The sequence below is a fragment of the Camelus ferus genome, chromosome 7 (assembly GCF_009834535.1).
Source record: "Camelus ferus isolate YT-003-E chromosome 7, BCGSAC_Cfer_1.0, whole genome shotgun sequence".
Lineage (NCBI taxonomy): Eukaryota > Metazoa > Chordata > Mammalia > Artiodactyla > Camelidae > Camelus > Camelus ferus.
The window spans coordinates 28,589,591-28,613,173 of NC_045702.1; the positions used below are offsets into that span (position 1 = coordinate 28,589,591).

At 38.9% G+C, this 23,583-nt stretch overlaps 1 protein-coding gene and 1 long non-coding RNA gene across 3 annotated transcripts in view; one reads left to right on the forward strand and one right to left on the reverse strand.

The window, feature by feature from the left end:
* Window positions 1-61: 61 nt before the first annotated feature.
* CTTNBP2 (cortactin binding protein 2) overlaps window positions 62-23,583 on the forward strand; it is a 376,872-nt gene continuing 353,350 nt past the window's right edge. The window contains exon 1 of one of the 2 annotated variants that reach the window (XM_032483616.1): window positions 62-168. The gene's annotated coding sequence lies outside the window, so the exon portion shown is untranslated. Of the gene's footprint in view, window positions 169-5,623; window positions 5,705-23,583 lie in introns of those variants that run through there. The other variant, XM_032483615.1, reaches the window with a different exon arrangement.
* LOC116664870 lies at window positions 163-22,856 on the reverse strand. Its single transcript, XR_004321366.1, has 3 exons — window positions 22,846-22,856; window positions 15,910-15,914; window positions 163-866 (listed from the first exon to the last, which is right to left on the reverse strand). It is a non-coding gene; the product is annotated as an uncharacterized LOC116664870 (long non-coding RNA).

Genomic DNA, 23,583 nt, shown 5'->3' on the forward strand with positions numbered 1-23,583 from the left:
GAATCAGAGACTGAAAGAACCCGGCCAACCATACCCGAGAGGCAAAGCGCGGGCCGGTTTTAATACGCGTGCGCAGTGTGTTTCCACTGTTTTTCTGGGCGGTGACCTCGGAAGCTGAGGGGGACAAAAGCGAGCGCCAGGCGGAAGAGAGGAGGAAGCTTCCTGAAGGTGGGGTAGTGGGGAGACTGTGGGCCAGCGGGTTTCCTAGCGGAGTGGAAGGGTTTGTGGCAGAAATTGTTTAGCGGGGAAATGTTGAGGAAAGACAGGGAAGGCGGGAGAAAACGGAATAGGTGTTTTCGTCACAAGTGAAATAGCGAGATAAGCGCTGTTCTGGTATGAAACGTAGACGCGGGGAGGTGGAATCTGGTTTTCTGCCCCACGGGCCGAAAATTAACCTTTTAGCAGCTACATGGCCCAGGACGAAGTTGCACACGTAACCATGTGGTATACATGTCTGGAAAACACAGCAATAAAAGGCATGGTCGCTTAGTCTGCGTTTCCCTCTGAAAGTGCACCAACGCGGAGGCGTTGTTACTCATTTATTTAAGAAACTGAATGCAAACGGAAAAGTATGTGAGTCTCCCTTAGAAAAACAGTCTTCCTTCTACCACGCCCCAAGGCCTCCCTGCCCTCGGTGAAATTAGTAACTAAAAGGCAGGCCGGCTGCACCGCTCTGGAAAGGACTGATTGAGGAAGAGTCTTCTAGATAAGCACCAGGCTGGGTTCCAGTCCTGCTATGCTAACGACATTGTGAGGGTGGCCTCGCAACAGTAACATCAGCTCCTCCTGGCCTCAGTTTCCTTAGACCCCATTTGGTTATTACCATTTGTTACTAGAAAACCTCACTCTTATTTTACTGTGGTACCCTAACTTCAAAGGACTTGAATTTATGAAAGAATCTGTATACAAAATACTAGTGAGAGTAGTTTCCCTTTTTACAAAATAGCCTTATAATTTCAGTTAGACTTGTGATTTCTTAACTGGAGAGTTGTGGGTTTGAAAACTTTTGCAATGTTGTCAGTTTTCTTCTGAAAAGTGAAGTTTCTGTTTTCAGTACAGCATACCCATGAAACTACCTACAGATCACTCCCAGATATTTAGTATCTTGTATACTGAAACTTAAGCTCTGACCTGTCTGAAACCACATACGTTCAGGAATCAGATGATAAGTGCCCCGTTTGTGCGGGGGGGGGGGGGGGGGGTAAATGAAAATACCTTCCATAAATTAAAAAACGAAGATACTGTGTGGTTTGCAAATGTTAGATATTAAACTGAAAGAAAACCAAAGTACTAATTAGTGATAAATGAGGTATCATTAGTAAGGAGGTTTTAAAAATAATGTGCCAAATATTTAAAAATGAATAATCCATGTAGTTTTTCACCTCTTAGAGTGCGTTTTTATTTGAAAATGTTTAGTAACATTATGTAGTAACTTACAGAGCTAAGTTCATCATAAATACATTATATGTTTATGACCCTGTAGTTTCCATTAAATTAATATGCCAGATAAATAACAGATGTGCAATGTTTATAGGGCATCACAGAATCTCTTTGATTTGAACATTTTTTACACACACATGTTAAAACCACGTTTTCTGTAGTCCCTAATGATCACAGATGTGGAGAGAAAGCCTATAAATAAAGAAAAGCCTTTAATAAGATAAAAAATGAGTTACGTATAGATGCAGGTATTACATATGTGATTTATCTAAATTAGCCTTGTGGCCTGGGGAGTACATGGACATAGAGAGTTTAACACCTCATAATAGAAAATTAAAGTTCCCAAAGAGGGAAGTGATACATATAAACATCTGACAACTAAAAAGTCAAGTAGGGGTTCAGTGAGATTTTTGAGCTTAAAATCTTTCAGTGTACTACTCATGTAAATAATATTCTCACTGTTAAAAGAGTCAAAGTTTGCTAGAGTGCCTTTTTATTTTATTGATGGAACATTCATTCCATTAGTTCTGAATCTAAACTTTGGACAGAAAACTAAAATTTTCTTTTATGTTTAGTTTATTTAAGATTTGCCCAACATTTTATGTATCTCCAAACCCAGTCATGAAACTCTCTCTCATTAGTAATCCCATTGAGTGTATCTAGAACAGTGATAAAGATTTTTCAAGAATAGGGCAGAAAAAGAGATGAGAAAGGATAGGATATCTGACATTCCTGGAGTTACTTCCTATTAGTAGCAACCAGTATATATAAAATGGGTCTCTCTCTGGAAGCACCGCTTAATGATTCCCCTGAGAAGCAGGGCCCTCATCTCCCTTTGTATCCTGTATTCTTTTCATTAATCTGAAGAATCAAACTCATACTAGATTCTGAGGAAACTGAATTTACACTTTTCCTGTGAATGGTTCATGGGAAAAAAAAATGACAATTATAATTGGAAAATTAAGACATTACTTGTGACCTAATATGATATGATCTTTTATTTACTTTTATTTTTTATTGGTATGTATTCCTACAAGTTTCACAAATGTTAACCAATTAGCAATATATATTTATTAGATCTTTCTAGGGTTCTCCAAGGCAGAAAAAGACATAAATAAATCTGGTTCTCTCCTTACAAGGAAATTTCTGAATAGGTACAGAGCTTTAATTATAAACATGAAATAATTCAGGTATGGAAAAATAATAAATATCCCAAATGATAAAGGTAATTGATGTGGAAATATTAGTTCATTTAATTATAAATTACTAAGTGTTTTTCATATATTATGTATTTTTTTCCTTTTAAGTTAAGACAGACATTTTTAACTCTCATTTTTAAGAGATGGAAAAAAATCAAATCTAGCCTTGCTAATTGAATAGCAGTATAGAATCGTAATTAGGGACACTATCTCAGGAGCTAGCCTGTTTGGAATTGGATCCTGTGTGACTTTGAGTGGATTACTTAACCTTCTTACTTCAATTTTCCCATCTGTAAAATGGAGAAATGATGGCATTTACATCATCAAATTTTGGGGGGACTAAAAGTAATTCTTATAAAGACCGGCATGTAATAAGCACTCAATAAATATCAGTTATTATTGCTCATGGACGTAGACTGCATCACAGGTAACCTTTTTCTCAGTCCCAGAGCTTATTCTGCTACAATATTTTACTCACTACCTTTTTTCCTTATTGGACAATTGAGCAGTACACATTTTAATTGCTTGAGGAAGAGGAAGGTGAATATGTTAGAATCTTGAAACATTGTACGAGAGAAGTAAGATGTAAATCAGGCTTGAGAAAAAGTACACATGTACTTTAGGAAAATTAATCTGGCAGTAATTATTTAGTAGAGATAGGAACTGAGGATAAGAAGGCTAACAAGAATTCAGGTTTGTTTCTGATTTGTAGCAGTAGAAATGGTAAAGCAGAAGACGTGATTCAAATGTAGTGGTTAAGAAAGGTAAAGAGGCAGACAGCAAATCATGGATGGCATAGTGATGGTGACTGGTGAATTGGAAGAATGGCAGGAGTAGGGAGATCCAGGGAAAGATGGCTACTTGTTAGTAAAGTAGACGGGACCAAGCTGTAGAACTGGGTGGACGTGACACTGCTCACCAGCCAGTGGCGAGGCCACCAAATACATGGTTATACTAGTGATGGCATACACTTCACCCTAAAGGTCTGGAGAGCCAGTCTGTCTCCAGAGGCCCACTGTTTCCTTTATAAAGGATGATGCATATTAATAAAATACTTACATACACTTTCATGCATTCTTTCTTTATATTTTGGAAACTCAGAACAGTAATGTAAACATTTTGGCTACATTGTGGTATGTACATTCCTGAAAACCAGCACATTCAAAAAAATAGCTCACTTAAAATTAACAGACGTTAAGGAGAAAATACGTGTGGAAAAGACCACTCAAAACCTGAACAACTGAACTAGAGTGGTGGTTCCCAAACTTTGTTGCTCACTGAAAACACCTGAGGGTCTTTGGAAACTGCTGATGCCCTGGCTCCCACTCCCAGACATCTAAATTAAATGGTATGAGGGGAGAGCCTGGGCATCAGGATTCTAAAAGCTCCACAAGTGACTGTCACGTGAAACAAAGTTTGGGAACCACATAGCACTGAGACAATAACAATCCAAATGAAAATAGCACATTTAAAAGGACATGTGAAATTCCTAACAAGTAAAGAAATGCTATAGTAACTTACAGAGCTTTACCTTTTAAAAAAAATTGAAGGTAGATTGAAAAATGACAGTCTGTGGAAGAGTTGACACTTCTGGGTGACAGAAGCAAGGGCAGGAGAGCATCATCCACAAAAGTAACAGGTGGAGAAGCAGGTGCAAACTTTGCAGAAGGTTTAGAGGTGCAGAGATGATGGCTCTGGCTCGTTGTCTGATGTTGCTTTTGCGCAGAAATCTAAGAGAACTGCAAAATAATCACGCCCAGAGTAGAGCACCAGGCTGAGCTATGCCAAGGGAAGAACAGGATGCCACACAGTGAAAGGGTGTCATTTGTGCATTGTATCCCTCCAGGCCTCATGTGACCATGCAGTCAACTGTGTGACTTTACATTCAGCTGTTGGTTCTTGGTAGCACAAGACATTAAGGTGCTAGGAAAGATTAAGTATGAACCAATCAATGCACTTTCCACGGTATTCTAACATTACTCCCATAGTTAACAGTCAAATGTGAGCTGGTTTGTTATTACACAAAGCAGAGCTGTAGCACAACAGACTGTTAATATTCCATCGAGAATCTGGACCTTCACTTTGGTTAACCTGCCCCTGTTTTTACTTACCTCCTGTAGCACCAGGTAAATTTAGGGATAGGCAGGTCTTATACCTCTGACGTTGCCTAGGAGGGTACTTGAATTCATACAACTTGGGACAGCTTTATTTAAATAGCAAGCAAAGAGGATAAGTAATCCAAATGGAGCACCTAGATCTGATCCTTTTCAGTATCTTCTGTGTGTTTATGTGTGTAAATTACCATTTTTGTGTTATCACTATTACAAAGCAGATTAAGAACATTATTTTAAGCTGAGTGCATTTACTTGCTTTTTTGGTTATTTTTGCTTGGCTTTTAAAGATGATTGTCTTTGGTGGCTTTGATTGTAGTACAATTATACTGTCCTTGTGATTTTGGCATGACAAACTTGGAAAATAATGTTGATGGCAGAAATAACTTAGGTCTCCTGGATCTCCAGTCTGAACTCATTCCTGAGTGATATAATCCACACTGAAAGAATAGCGTGATTTAGACTTGGAGACATTAAATTGTAAGAAAGATCAAAGGTAATTTTTTTATATACTGAGGGTTAGGCTATGAGGTAAGAATAACGTGAAAAAGTACAGAAAGATAAATGGAGTGGTAGTGTGATGTGTATAAGAATTGTCTTGACAAAAACTTAGTTACCTTGAGTCACTAATGGAAAGCAGATGCGTGAAATTACATTAAAATATGTATGGAGTAGGAAAAAAAATGAAAAAAAAAAGTTTTATCTTACTGTTTCTAAAGAATTCTCATTTTGCTGTGGTTGTTTGATTTTATACCTAAGATGTAACTACTCTCTCACCTCTACCCTTTTTTTTTTTTTTTAGGCCATGGATCTAGATTTTAAGAGCTAGAAGGAAATCTAGGAATTTCTCAGTCCACTTTTCTCCTCTTGTAGATAAGAAAACTGAGTCCCAAATAAGCTGAGTGACTCTCTTTGAGGTAGCAGCACGTACAGTGAAGGTCTCCTGGATTCTAGGTCAGTGCTCTTTACAATAATTAGTAATAAAGTAACTTTTACTCACAGGATAAAATTTGAATCTATCTACAAGTGATCAGCACATGTCCATGGATAATGTCGTTGTCTGCCTTTGTAGGTAGACTTTTTCAAAGATCAGAAGGAATTGATATCCAAGGGTATACTCTAGGGCAGCTTGACATTTTTCAGATATCAGAACCACTAGGAATAATAGGAAAAACAAATGGATTATTGTGGTAGGCAGACTAAAGGCCCCCCAAGGATGCCCACATCCAAATTCCCATATCCTGTGATTATGGTGATTATATTACCTTATATGGCAAAAGGGAGGTTTCAGATGTGCTTAAGGTTAAGGTCTTTGAGATGGGGCAATATCCTGGATTATCTTACTGAATTTGGAGGAAGAAGGCCATGAGCCAAGGGAGGTGGTTGTCTTTACCTGGGAACACCCTTACAGTTTACAGCCAGCAAGAGAACAGGTATCTTGGCCCCCACAAAGGCAAGTAAACTGAATTCTGCCAGTAAACCAAGTGAACAGGTCAAAATGTGATACATGTCCATCCCTGAACCAGTCACTGATTAGGTACAGGATGCTCTGCTGGACTTAATGTGGGGGTGGGATCTATCCTCTCAAACCACACAACTGCTTTGTATTGGGGTTGGGTGAGTTCTCCTGTGGAAAATGAGGTCCTTCTGGTTGTGGAACAAAAGGGGAAGTGGATGCTCTGGAAGAAGCCAACAAATATCCACTTTGCTTTAAGATGTATTTGAAATGAATGCAACAAAGCTCCAGTATTAATATACTTAAGTAGCTCATAAATATAGTTATATTGAGTTGAATCATAGTCTGTACTTAAAATAGCTATGTAGTATCTAAAATATTATGAAAATGTCTATTTTTCCTTTTAAGTTTGTTTGAGGTTTTTTTAAATATAAAAAATCATGAACCTAAATTTGGAAATAAAGATTTAAAGTTATTTGACATTTATAATTACTATCCTTTCAGTGAGGAACCCTAAAAATCTTATGGTTCAGAATATAATTATTTTTTCCAGAGACCCATGCTCACAACATTTCTGGACAAAGAGTATTAACCCGGGGTCACTGCCAATTGCAAGTCAGAAAAGCTTTTCTGAGGCTTTTCCTCCTGTGTTTGCACCTGATCAGCTCCCCTACACATCTTCAAATAGCCTCTGAAAATACAGTCTGTACCTTTCCCAACAAACCCTGTAATTCCTTATTCTTCTCTTTTCTTTAATAATTACTTTCAAAGTTTTACCACATCTTAGGGTGCTATACACATTGAATAGAATGAGCTGTGCAAAATAAACATTTTGTTATGGGTCCAAAAGAGCTATATCTTTTTATGTCTGAGAAAATGTTATAAAACTCACCACCTACACAGCAATAAGTGGTTTAATGACAGTCCTTTAAGTGCGCCATCAAAACTCTTAACAGAATTTCATGAAAGACACATTAGTTTATTTCCATGGAGAACTGGTCTCATTTTAAAGATGTTATACTACAGAACATTCCATATAAACAACTCATATTTTCTGTAGTCTTTTTTTAAAAGTTTCTTTTAAAGGTTGAACTAGTATTCTCATCAGGGTTTGATGAATCAGAGCAGTGCCGATGTGATAACAAGGTAATACCTTTGCAGTCTTCAGTAGCAGGCCAGGATTGCATGGGCTATATTAGACCTGACATAAGATACAAAACAATACATCATTTAGCAGCTGTAATAATAAATGATGGCATATGTATGTTCACGGGTAGTAGTGAAACAAGTCAATTTTAAAAAATATTTTTATTATTCTTATCAGTTATTTTTACTTATGTCAAATATAGCCTGAGTTGCTAATTTAATGGTAGTAATATAAAGTATCCTTTAAAAATAAACTTATATAAAGACGTGAGTTTATTTGATGAAAAAGAATCAGTGAAATTATGGTTGTCCTCAACATATAATAAAAATCATGAAAATGGTATAGGTATGACTAAAATTTGGGGAATGTTGACTTTGCCCTTCAGCATGTGCTGATGGACTTGTACTTATAAATGGAATGTTGTCTTTTTTTTTAACATTTTTTATTGATTTATAATCATTTTACAATGTTGTGTCAAATTCCAGTGTTCAGCACAATTTTTCAGTTATTCATGGACATATACACACTCTTTGTCACATTTTTTTCTCTGTGAGTTATCATAACATTTTGTGTATATTTCCCTGTGCTATACAGTGTAGTCTGTTCTACAATTTTGAAATCCCAGTCTATCCCTTCCCACCCTCCAACCCCCTGGTAACCATAAGTCTGTATTCTCTGTCTGTGAGTCTATTTCTGTCCTTTATTTACACTTTGTTTTTGTTTGTTTGTTTGTTTTTATTTTTGTTTTTTAGATTCCACATATGAGCGATCTCATATGGTATTTTTCTTTCTCTTTCTGGCTTAGTTCACTTAGAATGACGGAATGTTGTCTTTTATATGGAGGTGATCCTAGATGTCCTCAAAGTACTCTGAAAATTAAAACAATAACAAGTACAGTGTATTCAGTGCAGAGAAGAGCAGAATCATCCTAGAGAGATGCTTCTGCTCCTATGTGAGAGGTACTAACATCTTCAAGGAATGGTTATGTATTTTAGAATAGGGGTGTTTAGAAATACAGGTGCAGAAAAAGGGAAATTTGCAAGAGCATGCCTTCATGTAAAGAGAGAATGTTCTGTCAAGAAGCCACTTGACGAGGATATCGCATGGAAGCCAGCTGTCATTACACATTCCAGTAATGTCACTCTTTGTTCTGCTTCCTTGTTTTCCAAACACCCTCGTGTTGGTCCTGCTCAGTGGTCAGGCTGATGTATCTACACTGCTTGGCAATTACACTCCTTATTGTAAATAAGTAAAGTGGCTTTAACAGTAGTCTTTGATGAGCTTTGTTAGTAGGAATCCGATTCCTGAGACTTAATTGTATTCACATTGAGGAGATTAAATTTCTAAGTTTGAGAGGTTGAAGGACAGATCCTGGACTGGGTGACTGCATCCAGATGCTCACTTTGTGGGGATCTGTCTGAGTGAGCATCACACCCGGGAAATCCCTAGGTCGCAGGTCTCACCTTTTCTCAACTTTTCCAACTCTACTGTTCGTCTTCTTTGTGATTTGAACCATGCTCCTAATATTACTTTATGCCATATTAACATGTGAGATAGTTTGCAGATACTCCCTAAAGGAAAAAAGATATTTATTTGTTTTTTATTTTTGATAATATAAAGACTCAATGTTTTGCAAAAATATGTTTAGTTATTTGAGTACCTACCTGGCCTGACACTGAAGCATTAGACAGATTAAATATTCCTCTTTCAAACTACTGTATATCTTTTCTCTTTTCTTTTTGATTGCCAGTTTTTTTGAATGAGCCATTTGCTCTCACTGCCTCCACTTCTTCAGTGCCAAGTATCTCCCCTCCACCCCCCACCATCTGGCTCCCACCCCCATTATTCTGCTGAAACTTTCTCTAACATTTCTGACTGATAACAGGCAGAGCTTCTTATCCCATAACAGGCAGAGCTTCTTATCCCTCATTCTGCTTGACTTGTCTGCAATCTTGGATGCTCTGCTTTATGTCCTTCTTTTGAAAATGTATCTCCTTCCTTTCCTGATAATCCAGGATGTACTATCTCTTTAATTTTCCTACTGACAATTTATACCCCCCTCTCTCTTTTGGTGTCTTTTACTGAAAGCTTTTTTTCTGAAAAAGAAATATAGCATGGCAGATAAAGCAAATCTACTCTTCCTGCTCTTCCCCCTCCTCTCTGCTCTATCCTGAAGTTGTATCATCATTAACATACTTTTCTACATTTGTGTCTGTGTACAATGTATGTTACTCTGTTTTAAGACTCACATAAACAGAATCAATCATCCTTTGCAGCTTGCATTTTGTATTTGCAGCCAAACATTATGTATTTGAAATTTATCTATTTTGATATACCTAGATTTTGTTAATTCATTTTAATTTCTCTGTAATCTTCTGTTTATGAACTAATAATAATTTCATTTTAATTTCTCTGTAATCTTCTGTTTATGAATTAATAACAGTTTTAAATACAAATTTTCTTTTTCTTTGTTAAGACTTTATTTTTTTAGAGCAGTTTTAGAAAATTTTCAGTTTCACAGAAAATTTGAGGAAAAGGTACAGAGATTTCCCATATACCTTCTAACCCCAACACTTTCATAACCACCCCCCCCATTATCAACATTTCTCAACAGAGTGTGGACATATGTTACAGTTGATGAACCTACATTGACACCTCATAATCACCCAAAGTCCATAGTTTACATCACCCTTCACTTTTGGTGATGTATATTCTGTGGGCTTAGACAAATATGTAATGGCATGTATCCACCATTACAGTATCATATAGAATAGTTTCACTGCTCTAAAAACCCTCTGTATTCCGCCTATTCACCCCTTCTCCCATCCCAACCCCTGGCAACCGCTGATCTTTTTACTATCTTCATAGATTTGTGTTTTTCAGAATGTCATACAGTTAGAACCATACAGTATGTAGCCTTTCAGAATGCCTTCTTTTGCTTAGTAATACGTATTTAAGGTTCCTCCATGTCTATTCATGGTTTCATAGCTCATTCTGTTTTAGTGCTTAATAAGATTCCATTTTCTATGTATCCATTCACCTACTGAAGGACATCTTGGTACTTCCAAGTTTTGGCAATTAGGGATATAGCTGCTATAAACATCTGTTTGTAGATTTTTGTGTGAACGTAAGTTTTCAACTCCTAAATACAGACTTTTAAGAGACTTTTTTGTTGTTGTTTATTTTACATTTCCTTAAATGATTTCATCTGTTCCCATTGCTCAGTTATAGAACAGTGACTTCCATAACTCTATTAGTCTTAGAGATCAACTTGGGGATAATTTGAGCAAACTCCATGCATATTTCTTGTTGGTATTGAACTTGTCCAAAATGAAAATCATTATTATTTCTGGAAACTTTCACTTCTCCTGCCTCTTGTCTTTTGCCACAGTTGAGGACACTCCACTCTCCCAGTCATTAAGAATAGAAAACTTAGAGTCTTTTTTTTTTTAACCTATTTTTTTCTCTTTTTTTCTCGTATCTGTTTATCTAATCCTACTGATTCCATACTGAAAATGTTTCTCAGTATTTTCTGTTTTCCATGTCCACTTCCATTGGCTTAGACCAGGCTTTTGTCATTCTTACCAGTACTAATACAATTTCCTTCCAAATATTTCCTGTGCATCTAATTAGCCCCCATTATTATTTATCCTTCATCATGGTACCAGAGTTACCTTTCAGAAACAAGGCCTGGTAAATTTTTCTATAAACTCATAAGTAGAAAATATTTTAGACTTTGAAGATTATATGGTTTCTGTGGCAACTATTCAACCTTGCCATTGTGGCATGCTAGTATCCATAGACAATACATGAATGGGTGTGTTTCAATAAAACTTTATTCACAAAAATAGCCAACAGGCTGGATTTGGTCCAAGGGCTATAGTTTGCTGACCCCTGCAACATAACTTAGATCATGTACCTCCCATCAAAGCCTTTCCGTTTTCTTCAGAACATAATATTCACCATCCTTCTAAATCTGACATCATCCCTAACTTACTACTTAAGGTCAGTTGCCTCAAAGTCTTAAGTTCTCATCTGTATTCTGATGTGTTATTGATATCTCCTGATTTGATGGAGTTGGGAAATGGTTCAGTGGCAGCTAAGTATGGGGATTTGGTCATGGGGGGATGAAAATGCTTCCGTCTGATGTTCCATCTTAGTAAAGTATGGGCAGGGATACCGGCTGATGAGATCAGGTGGAAGTAGTGGGGTAGAAGATTGAAGAGAGAAGATCCAGATCAATACTATTATCCTGGGGAGCAGAAAAGTGAACTTACTGTAAAAATGTAGCAAGATTCCCGGGTTCTATCAAGATTGACGCTGTAGCCTGAGATACGAATTTAAAGCAAAACTAGTCATCTGATTGTGTGATTTCTGTGATTACTAACGCTTTCCTACTTAGGTGCAAAAAAAAGTCTGAAGCAAGCGGAGTTCACACACATATTAGGGTTTTGTAAGGTGAACTCAGCTGAGGGAAAGAAGGAAGTGGGAGTTGAAGGTATTTGCAAAGGTGCACTGTGTTGATTATGGAATCTGTGCTGAATGAAGTAGGAATTGGTGATGGGACTGATAATAAGAAAGTGGTGGAATGAAGGGATCAAATGTCCCCACATCATTAAAGAGCCATGTGGTATGGAAGTACTTGTATCAGTGAACTGAATGCAAACTATGTACTAGGAAAGTTAGATCTTTGTATCTGAAAAGGTTCATATTATAAAGAGATGTAAATGTCCAGGGTGTGGCCATAAAATGAGTGACTGAAGTGGAAAAAAGAAAGTCACTGGAATATGGAAATCAAGAAATTGAGAAGCTGGGGCTTTTTGATGGGTCATCCACTCACTGAAATCACCAAGGATAAAGGAAGGAAACCGAGTGGAATAGAAGACTCTCTTCTGGGAGAAGACTAGTGAATGAGGACTAGTGACTAGGAGGTGGGTAGAAGAGTGAACGAAGGTATAGGAAGAGTGCTATATCCCAATGATGTTAGCATTAAAAGAACAGGGATTTTTGCAGGAGGGGAGGGGTGAGATAACTTGAAAGGAGCAAGGAACACACATCCACCTCAACTCCTGGCCCTGATGTTTGCTCAGGACCAAGGTGGGTTTCAGCTAATGCAAGGAGGTGAAGGGAGTATTTGAAAGAAAGGGAACAGCCGATCACAGACTGAGGTCACAGGAGTCACTGGAAGGGTTTGTTTGGGAAGGGAGGGAAGTGGAGAGGATAAAACAGAGTTTGTAATTTGAGTTTGTGAGAAAAAAAATGACTTACAGAGGCTGGTGAGGGACATGGGGTATGAAGATGATGGAATTAGACCTGCGGGCTCACATTGTAATATATTCTTGGTGGTGTGTTAGCCCCAGGCATTAAGTTATGGCATGGCCTCAGGACTAATAGTTTCTTAGCAGCTGAGAGTTCTAGAATCATCTGCCACAGTCAGTTCCATTACCTTGGATGAGGCACCAAACCTGTCAAAACCTGTCTCTCCACATATACAATGAAGAGTTGGTTTAAGTATGCTCTTGAACTTCTTCAGGTGTTTTAAATATCTGAGAGTAAAGAAATAGGATCATGCCATTGGTAAGTTTGCAGTACTAGAAATAAATATTCATCTTGCAAATCAATGATATATCAGGAGCTAATATTAGGAAGAATGAGAAATATCTGAGAGTTTATACATCTGTTGCATTTGGCTTCAAAGCATGTTAATGATCTCAACAAAATAGATAAGCGACAGAACAATACAGCATATTTTAGAGACATTTGGTTATGCATTCCTGCTAAAGCAAATACACTTTGAAACTCATAAGTATGAGTTAGTAATAGATTTATGGTCTCTCAAATGCTAAATAGTAATTGAAGTTGAAACCAAATTGCCAACGCTTATCTCTGACCCTTCTTCCATTCTTTTGTCCCCTCATCCAACCCATATTATTAGTTAATTGCATTATTGTTATTGTAACAGTAGAATAATGCATGAACGAGACACCTGAAAGCATGCAGTCATAATTGGTGAAGGCAGTGAGTTAATGATGAAAATGAAATGCTTCTTCCCAATTATTTTTTAATGTTTAGACTAGTATCCTAGCCTATTTAGTTGAATTGATGGGTCAGTTCAGTCAACCCTACAACCACACTAATAACCTACTGGTTAAAAACTGCTTATTTCAGTCCATATTGTGGAACAGCTTTGGTTGCAATCAGATGATGAATCCTATTAGCTGAGATTTTCCCAAGATCTTGCTGTCTAGCTGAGTTCGGTGTCCTGGTAGGTATCTTGCTGAATGGCTTAGACTCTTCGGGAGAGAGGTCTTAAAGGGAAAACGCAGCAAATCTTGAGCTTGGCTGGGAAAGGAAATGCATAAGATCAAAAGAGGGGCAACGTGGACATTACATATTCCTTATTTGCCAATAAAAATTCTATATATTGGAACTGAAAACCTTATACGTGTGAATTAATTTCACTCAACAAAAAGTTCAAATTGGTTGAAAAATAGATTTGCATATGTATGAAAGTGGTTCAGTAGTTTATTTATCTTGTGATACTGAATGTAACTTTAAAATTTTGTGTTTGAGAAATATGGCATATTAGTTTATTTCATCCTAGGTATTCTACCTACAGTTTGGGTAATTGGCCACTAGATGGCAGGGCAGTGACTTGAGTAATGATCACAAGACAATAAATGGTCATTCCATGGGCATAGACAATTGAAAGCCAACCCACGGAATGCCTTGCAATACAGTTTAAAAGCACAAGTTAAGCACATACTTACATATTAGGAATTTTGTAAATGCTGGAGATGCAAAAATGAATAATAATACATGATCTCCATCACCAAAGAGGTGATAGTCTTGTACCCAGATATATGTGCAGCTTTTTTTTCCTTTTTTAAAGCACTGTGATAGAGTGTGATAAATACTATTACAGATTTTTTTTTTTAATTTCAAAGTACAGTGGGAAAAAGAGACTGTTACAATTAATTCAGCCTAGGATGATGATGTTGAGGCAAGGAGTTCTTAGAAAATTATAGAGAAGGTAAAATCTGAGAAGAGCTCATCTTTTTATAAAACAGCAAAACAAAGACATATTCTAAAACCAAAAATTACAAAGAAAACATCTTTAATTGTTATAGATAAAGTGGCAATATAAAATTGTAATATAAAATTGTGAATGTAATTTAAAAAAAACGAATTCCTGTCTAATCTTTACTTCTAACCCAGTGGCTCTCAACCAGGGACAGTTTTGTCTCCAACAGCACGTTTGGTGATGTCTGGAGACATTTTTGATTGTCACAGTTGGGGAGAGGATGCTGCTGGCATCTGGTGGATAGAGGCCAGGGATGCTGCTAAACAGCCTACTACGCCCAGGACAGGCCTCCACAAGAAAATCACCTGGCCCAAAATGTCAGCAGTGCCAAAGTACTGTAAATATAGGCCAGTGTATCCAGAGGTTCAGGATTGGACAGGAGAACACCAGTAAAACTCAGCATTTACGAATGAGTTTGGTTTGGAACATGGAAACTAGAATTTTTGTCTCAAGATCAAGAGAAGATGAGGTCTGGTGTTTGGAAAGAAAGCTTAGAAACAACACCTTGGATTAAAGCTATTTAGCCAAGCCCACTCAATATAGCATTTGAATTTGTACGGTTGGAACTAGGACAGCACAAGCTTAATCTTGTCTTGGCAAATAAGGGCTAGGGGGTGGAGTGGCCAGAATCAGCACCATGGAACATGCAGGTCAGGGTTTGGATCTAAGCTCTGCCATTTATTAGCTGGATGACTCATTTTACTTTCTATGTTTCCATTCCTTTAAAAAGGGGAAATTTGTTGAAAGGATTAGAAATGTATGTTAAGTGCCTAGGACATACAAAGTACTTAAAAATGACACTTAATGTTACTGAGATACTGTTAGAATCCTAATTATACTTCTTCCACAGTTGTCTTCACCCCTTTTGGAAAATTGGTTAGTCAGGGATACAACTATATTGCATAACATTGAAAATAGAAAAACATATGCATTGTGGGATGTGAAGAGGAAAAGTAAATGACAAAACACAAACAAAACTTCTGCAAGACATCGTCGGGAGACATATTGAAAGCTCTCTGAATAAGATTCCTACCTGTTAGGGAGGAGATTGCTGACATCTCTGTGAGGAGGGGGGCGGGGGTTGCTGTGATTAGCCACACACAGCCAGGTTGAATCCAACTGTTCTGCAGCTCCTGCACCCACACAGCTGAACAGAGTGACGCACACAGTGGTGCCGACTGCTCTCCTGCTCTCACAGCCACTGTCCCTGAGCAGGTGGTGTGGCCCTGCAATTATGCTGTGTATCCCTAATCCACACTCCTTGCTGATTACTTCGTACTTTCTGAACCTTTCTTTAAACCATGAAGGCATCCTCCCACGTAATCACTCTTAGCCTTTGACCTTGGTTCCCATTTCACTGGCAAAATAGAAGCCTCCAGAGGAGGACTTCCATGAACCCTCACACCCCATCTACTTACCTCCTGCATCTGTGTGTCTTCTCTCTACCTTCTTTCCTGTTACTAACAATGAACCAGAACTGTCTATACTCCTAGCTAAGGCCGATCTCGCACTGATGGACTGTGCTATATTCCATCTCTTCTCACCTACTAAAGGCATAACACCAGAAATTCTCACCCACTTCTTGATTCCCTCTCTTTTAGATCATTTCCATCAGCATACCAACTGCTGTTGTTTCTCCCAATTAAAAAAAAAAAAAAAGGTTTTACTGCACCAGCTTCATTTTGCTTTCTCTCTTTAAAACAAAATTCCTCAAAAGAATTCTCTGTATTGACTGGCTCACTTTCTCTATCTCCGTTTTCTCCTGGACTCAATCCATTAGGCTTTCACCATCACTGCTCTGCAAAAACTGTTCTTTTTAAGATCACCAGTGCAGTTTATATTATCACAAATCCAGTAATCAGCTCTCAAACCTCATCTTCCTTGAACTATCAGTAGCATTTGACTTGGTTGGTTACATTCTCCTCCTTAAAGCATTCTCTTCACTTGGTTTCCTAGATGCCACATTTTGCTGGCCTGCTTTCCACTTTGATGCTTCTCAATCCCTTTTGCTCCCCTCTACCCACTCCCTCTGCCAACCTCTACACTTTGGAATGCCCAGGTCTGAGTTTTTAGACCTCTTCCCTTTTCTGTCTGTGCTCAGTCCCCTAATGATTGCATCTAATCTCATGGCTTTAAATAGTGGATGCTGCTGACTCTCATACTTATATCTCTAGCTTGCATTTCTATGCTGAATTCCAGGCTTGTTGCCTAGACTTCTTCTTCAACATCTTCAGCTGGAGGTTTAACAGCCAATCTCAAAATTAACCTGTCTAACACTAAACTCTTTATATACAAACACTTTTATCTCAGTGAGTGGAAACTATTCTTTCAGTTACACAAGCGAAAACTGGACACCTTTCTTTTTTATTAATCACACCTCATATCTGAAGTGTCAGCAGATTCCATTGTCTGACTATTTTCAGTTATATCCCCAAGCTGCCTAAGATTTGTCCACTTCTCTCCACCTGTACTGTTACTTTTCTGATACAAGCCATTCTTCTCTTGTCTGGATTTTTGCAGAGATCTCTCGGTTGGTTTCCCTGTGTCTTTTGTCCTCTTTTCTGAGTCTATTTTTAACACAGATGTGAGAATAAACCTCTTAAACACTTAGATCATATCACCCCTTGTGCTCAAACTCTTCACTGACTTCTAGTCTCAATCAGAACAAAAGCCACTGTCTCAATTATGACTAAAAGATCCTGTGTGACCTGGTCCCCCGTTAACTCTTAGACCTAATCCTTCACTTTGCTTCCCTTGCTCATGCAGCTCCAGCCACGACGGTCTCACCATTGTTCCTTGAATACTTCAGACCCAGTCTTGCCTCGAGTTTGCGTTCTTTGTACAGGCTGTGTTCTCTGCTTCTCCACTAGATTCCCTTGTGGTTCCCTCCCCCTTTTCCTGAAGGTGTTTCCTCAAATGGCATCTTATCAGTGAGGCCGTCTTTGATCAATGTAAAATTTTAATACCATCTTTCAACATTTTCTCTATTCCCCTTCCCTGCTTTAGCTATTACTCTTAACACTTATCACTCTCTATATGCTAAATATCCTATGGTTATATTCTGCTTATCTTCTCTAAGGGGACAGAGATTTTTCTCTTCTTTTCATAATTATAATAGTAGTGCCTAGAACAAGGCCTGCCACATAGTAGGTATTCAATATATATTTGTTCAGTGAGTTTTAAATGAGTATTTGTTCAGTGAACATTGACTGAATCTGGTAGCCCAATAACCATCCCTGGGGAGGAAGGTTAGCGTCTGCATGAAAGTTTCTCACACAATAATGCTCAGCAACTAGTTTGTCAAAAGATGCCAAAAGCATTTCCTTTCAGAATCATTGAAATTCTCCAGAGTCTTACCTGATGGGCAGGAGTTGACAAGAGTTGCCATGTGGGTTGGTGAGGAACAGGCAGACTACAAGATTCAGTTCCCCTTGTATCCATGGAACTGTTCCTCAGAAAACTGATTCTGGGAAGCATGATGTATGCTTCTCTGTGTGACTCTCTTGCCCACAGTTAGAACTTTGATAATGAACTCTTATGTTGGCCTTTCCTATTGTCAAAAAGCATAAATTTCCCTGGCCCCTCACTCCTCTGTCCTAAGATCATCACCCAAATAAATTACCTGCACTCAGGGTCTTCTCTCTGACTCTTCACCTGGGGGTGGGGACACAAAGTTAGGGAGGTATTTTATCTGATAATGAAAACAGTTCTTTCAGTTCCATTTAAAGAATGAAGTTAGGACTTGGGAAATTGTTGAACTTGTGCCTGTAAGTTCCAGTAAAAGGGCTTATAAGCTGAGGGCTGGATGTGTGCTTCATGTATAAAGCTCATGGTTGTGAGGGGGAAGGTTTAGTCCTCTGTTGACTGGAAGGCCAACTGGAGAAGATGACTCACTCTGTCTTGGCTATTCCTGCCTAGAAGTTGGATGTATCCAGATTTGGAAATAGTGTGTTTAAATGCGCATGCAACTTTTCTGTTTCAGAATAGATTAAAGCTTATTGAAAAGACAATGCTGTCTCCTTACAAAAGGTGACTATTGCAGAATGTTCCTGTTTAGGAAAATATAGTATTTGGTACCCAAAGGCATTAATTGTGGCTTATAAGCTAAGAACAGGAACCTTCATTCACTAAATAATTCAGTTCAACTGGAAGAACAAGTTCTTCTGCAAATTTTGGAGGCATTTTCGTGTGTACCTATGAATGTTTACACTAGTAGTTGAATTTATATTTGAAGAAATATAAATATATTTCAAATAATGTCTTTAAAATATATTTAACTCCTTTCACAATTTATATCTCACCTTCTTCAAAAAACAACTTATAGCTACTTACAATGATCCATTGTATGTGACCAGGTAGGATATATTAGAACTGAAGTGAAAGAACAAAGAGTAATAAGGATGGACACAAAGCAAACACATAATCAGATTTCATCTGTGTTTCTATACCAGCCTTTGTCATGCCTGCTTCACCTGAATGAATTAGAAAAATACCCGCGGAGGGCGAAGGTTCTCCCTAAAATATACTTTGGATCTATTCTAGCATACAGATGTACATAAAATAGAGTCCAGAGCTCTGCTCTGTGTAGCATGGCAACAATTGATTTAGCTTAAAAATAGCTTAAAGCACTTATAACCAGATGCTCACTTTAGATAAACAACCACAAAAAAAAAAAAAATAAACATTAAAACAATCCCTGCCTTTTTGCACCCATAGAATAGCTGACTTTGAGCAGAGCTACTTGCTCACACATTCTCCAAGATGCTGTTTGATGCTCAATATTCGCCCAGATAACTGAGGCAACTTGTGTTGGCCTGTTTATAAACTGATTAAAGTTCTGGGACATCCTCCAAAAATAATGATTTTCACATTTAAAAAGTTGGTCTGTAGCTGTTTCCTGGCAGTAATGAGCTTGCAGAGCCCGATTGTTCAGGCCACTCACGGTTCGAGATAATAATAGAACCACGTCATTAGTCTATAAAACAACGCTCATCTTTCCGTTCTCTGCGGGACTGTGTCCAGCTCATCCGAAAGTGGCATCTGATCATTAAGAATCAAGTTATGAAGAATGTTGGGGGTGATCATTTTGCTTTACCCTTGTGGAAAATTTTAGCTCTTCTATCAGAAGTCCATTTTTGATAAATCTAAGAATTGTTCTAGGCTGCTATTGTAGTTAAGAATAGCTTAAATTAATTTTGTTGTTATGTACTTAAAAAATTAATATGTTTAATCAGCTATCACGTATCTGGGCATCCCCAGGACAACATTTATAAACCCATAGAATTTTATTCCAGTTTATCTAGATCGATCCTACAATTTCCCTTTGTCACCAGCTCAAGAAGCTTGGCATCAACCCCTTCCTTTTTTGTTGTCCTTTTATCCACTCTCTCCTAACTCCCCTCCCCCAGAACTGTCATTCCAGCTCTAGAACTTAGCTCTTTCTCCAGTCTGTGCCTTTGGTAGCAACAATGACCTTAGCTAAAGCACTGAACTTTTCCATGTCTTAGATTCCTCCACTGAAAGCACCTACCTTCATAGGGTTTCTCTACCTTCCTAAGTTCTCTGGCTGAGGCCCTGTAAATTGGACTAACAAAAAATGGATTAACTGGAGGAGAAACAGGTTTATTAGCATGTGTATTGCACAGGAGCACTCAGAGATGAGTAACTCAAAGGGGTGGTTAGAATTGAGGGTCTATTTACCTAACTTGGTAGGGAGGAAGAAGGGGGAGAAAGGGCACTTATGGAAAAGAAAATGTCTCTTTGGAAAGATAAATGGACTCTTAGGGGAGTATATGAGGGACATGAGCGTTTGTGGCTCTGTGTGTCTGGGGGTGGTGCTGACTTCTTTTCTCCCAGAAGAGAAGATTGGAGTTGCTTCCTGGAGGGGACTTAGGACAATTGAGTTCTTTGGGGAGGCTCTCTCTGCTTTTAGGCAGATGAGGAATTTCAGGAACTCGGATGCCTTCAGCTCAAAGTAATCCTTATATTGAAGTGGCATATTTGGGGATGGCATATCCTGATCCCCTTCAATGCATAAGACCTTGTAATAGCGTCAGAACGTCCCTGACAAGCAGCAAGCACTCTCTGAGAGCATGGTGCTGTTACTGCAGTAGTTGATACGCTGGGATTCCTTGTGAGCATCTGAAATGCGAGGTTTAGGTCAAGCTTGCCTGTACCAGAGCCTGTGTCCACGATGTTAAAGGTGAGGGAGGTCCTCATCCCTCACCTCTCCTTCCTTCAAGATTCTGAACCAATGAGAGCAGACATAAGAAGGCGGTAGTTCTGGATGGTGCAGAGACAGTGTGGGTAGAAGTGGACCCCTGAACCCCTGGGGCTGCATGTAAAGTGGGCACTTGAGACAGCACAATCTCCCATGAGGCAAGAACCCTGAAAGGTTGGGGTCTCTCTGAGAGCACAAAATTTGCTTCATATTTAAAAATTAAAGCTGCTGCCACTGTAGAAGCTGAAATTTCTTTCCTGCAGAAGATTATGATTCCTCTCTCCTTTGGCTAAGGAAAAATTGAGTATGAACCAGTTCAACTTCTGTGTTAACCTGATAACACTCCCCTATCTACCAGTTATGTGTGAGCTAAGTCACATTAAACAAGTGTATGTAGCAGAACTGTTCTATGAAGGTGGGGCTCATATTTGCTTTTTCATTTTAAGGTGAAATCTGAATGTCAGCTACTTAGTCCTGCTGGTGCAGGGCGAGTGGAAGCAGGTCTCAGCACCTGCAGGTGGGGTCCCGCAAGCCTACCAGCAATGGGAGGGTGTAGACACTAAAACACACACACAGACACACACACACAGACACACACACACAGACACAGACACAACACACACACACACACACACACACACACACACACACACACGTAAACCACATGTCCCAAAGTTTCACTCCGCTGGGTTTTTTGGTTTTGTTCTGTTTGCACGTTTTTAGTGTTCTCTGAGGCATCCTTCAGCCACGCTGAGCTGCCTGCCTGGACAGTTCAGAGTTCTCTCTGAGATAACTATTATTCTTTTGTTTTTATTTATTTGTTTTTTTAGTGTCCTGGTCACCAAGTTGCATAGATTTTGAGTGGTCTGCTCATAATCTGTTTCCCCATAAACTCTAATAATTTTACTGAGCAACTTTTTTTTTTTGAGCAACACATATTTTCATGATATAGGAGAAATATACATATATCTCTTTTGGCAAAAATTACAGCATATCAAGGGAATGTGGAGAATGGGGCTTCCCTGCTCGGTCCGACCTATTTGGTCTGTAGGTAGGCCTTGTACCTTTGGTCTGTAATTGGTCTGTTTATCATATGGAAGCCAGAAGTAACAAAGATCTCTGACCTTTAAGAAATGTATGTGGAAAGAAGTATAAGAGAGAGTGGGAGATCTAGAAGGGAGATCTAGAATGAGCTCGAAGAATGTGGACCCTCTAGTCCTGCTCTCTAGGCTCGACTCCTGCTGCTCCACTGATTAGCTCTGTGACCTGAGAACGTATCCCCATTTCCCAACTGGAAAAATAGAGGCGCTATTACTAGTACCCATCTTGTAGACTTCTGTTGTGAGAATTTGGAGAGATAACCCACATGAAGTAGATTGAAGAATGATCCCCCAAAAGATATGTCCATGTTCTCATCCCCAGATTGGGTGAATGTTGGAAAAAGGGTTTTGCAGATATAATAAAGTTAAAGATCTTGAGATGAGGAGATCATCTTGGACTGTCCGGCTAGGTCCAAAATCAAGTGACGAGTATCCTTACAAGAGTGAGGCAGAGAAAGGTTAGACCAACAGAAGAGAAGGCAGCTGTGTGGCCAGGGAAGCAGAGATTACAGTGATTCGGCCATACGTAAAGGGATGCTGGCAGCCACCAGAAGCTGCAATAGGCAAAGACTTGATTCTCCACCAGAACCTCTGGAGGGAACACAACCCTTTCAACACCTTGGTTTCAAACTTCTGGACTCCAGAATTATAAGAGAATAAATTTCTGTTGTTTTAAGCCAAGTTTGTCATAATTTGTTGTAACAAACAGCCAAAGGAAACGAATGTACCATGCAAGCCATGTAAAGTTCCTGGCATATAGCAAATACTCAGTAAAGATTAGGTATATTATTATCATCCTTGAACAATAGAAAAATGTGGCCTAATGGATGCTTGTTTATCCCTGGTCTATCCAATCATTCAAGTGACTACTCTTTGCATGAGGAGTTGCTAGTACTGAGAGTGGCTAAGAATGGAAGATTTTTATTTGGCACTTCTGAGAGGGCAGAAGTGTTTGTCAAAGTCTCCAACACTTTCCTTGGAGAAAGGAAATGTTGATGGCAGTTCCTCCATTTGGAGCCAAGGCAGAAACACAGTGCACAGATAATGAAGTTTCTATTTATAACCTGGACTCGTACGGATTTCTTCACCGGAAGAACACTGGCAGTTGGACTAGAGATCCCACATGTGTCCAAATATATTTTGTGTGACTTAGCCAATCTCAAGGCTTCCTGGAGCTGCAAACATGAGCAGATGGTCCTGGCAGGGGTGACACTGCAGCCTGTTTGCTGAAAGCTTCCTCTGGAAGCTTCTCTGTGAAGAGGGATTGTGCACATTAAGTAGGATGACCATGACCACGCATCTGGCTTGTCTGGACTGTCTGGAGTCCTCCTGTTGTACTAGCACCCCAAATGGTTTAGCATTTGTCACTCTCAAAAACATTCCAGTTTAGATGATAAACTATGTGCTTTACCTCAGCGTGGAGACACATCATAGTCAGTTTGCCAAGGAACGAGATCTACAATCACAGGAAAAGATTGATCTCCTAATGAGTTAGGCAGTGTTGCAACAGTAGCTCTGAAGGACAGAGGTAAGGGTGGTAGACCCACCTGTATCTCTGTATGATATTTTTCCCCTCATGGCTGGAGCATTAAAAGACCCCGAAGACCAAATGCAGAGAAATGGATAAGGCAATTAATATCAAAAAGCCCTCAACATTTTGGAGACCTTACTGTCTGGGTCCCAACCAGCCAAAAATGCATGAGGGGATTCTTGGAGAATGCAGATCATACTCCAGACCTCCCAGGGTTAGAAAGACACACTCATTACCAGTGCCATGTGGCTGGTGGCCCAGAGTGCCATTGCCTTTGGAGCTGTGCATTCCACAT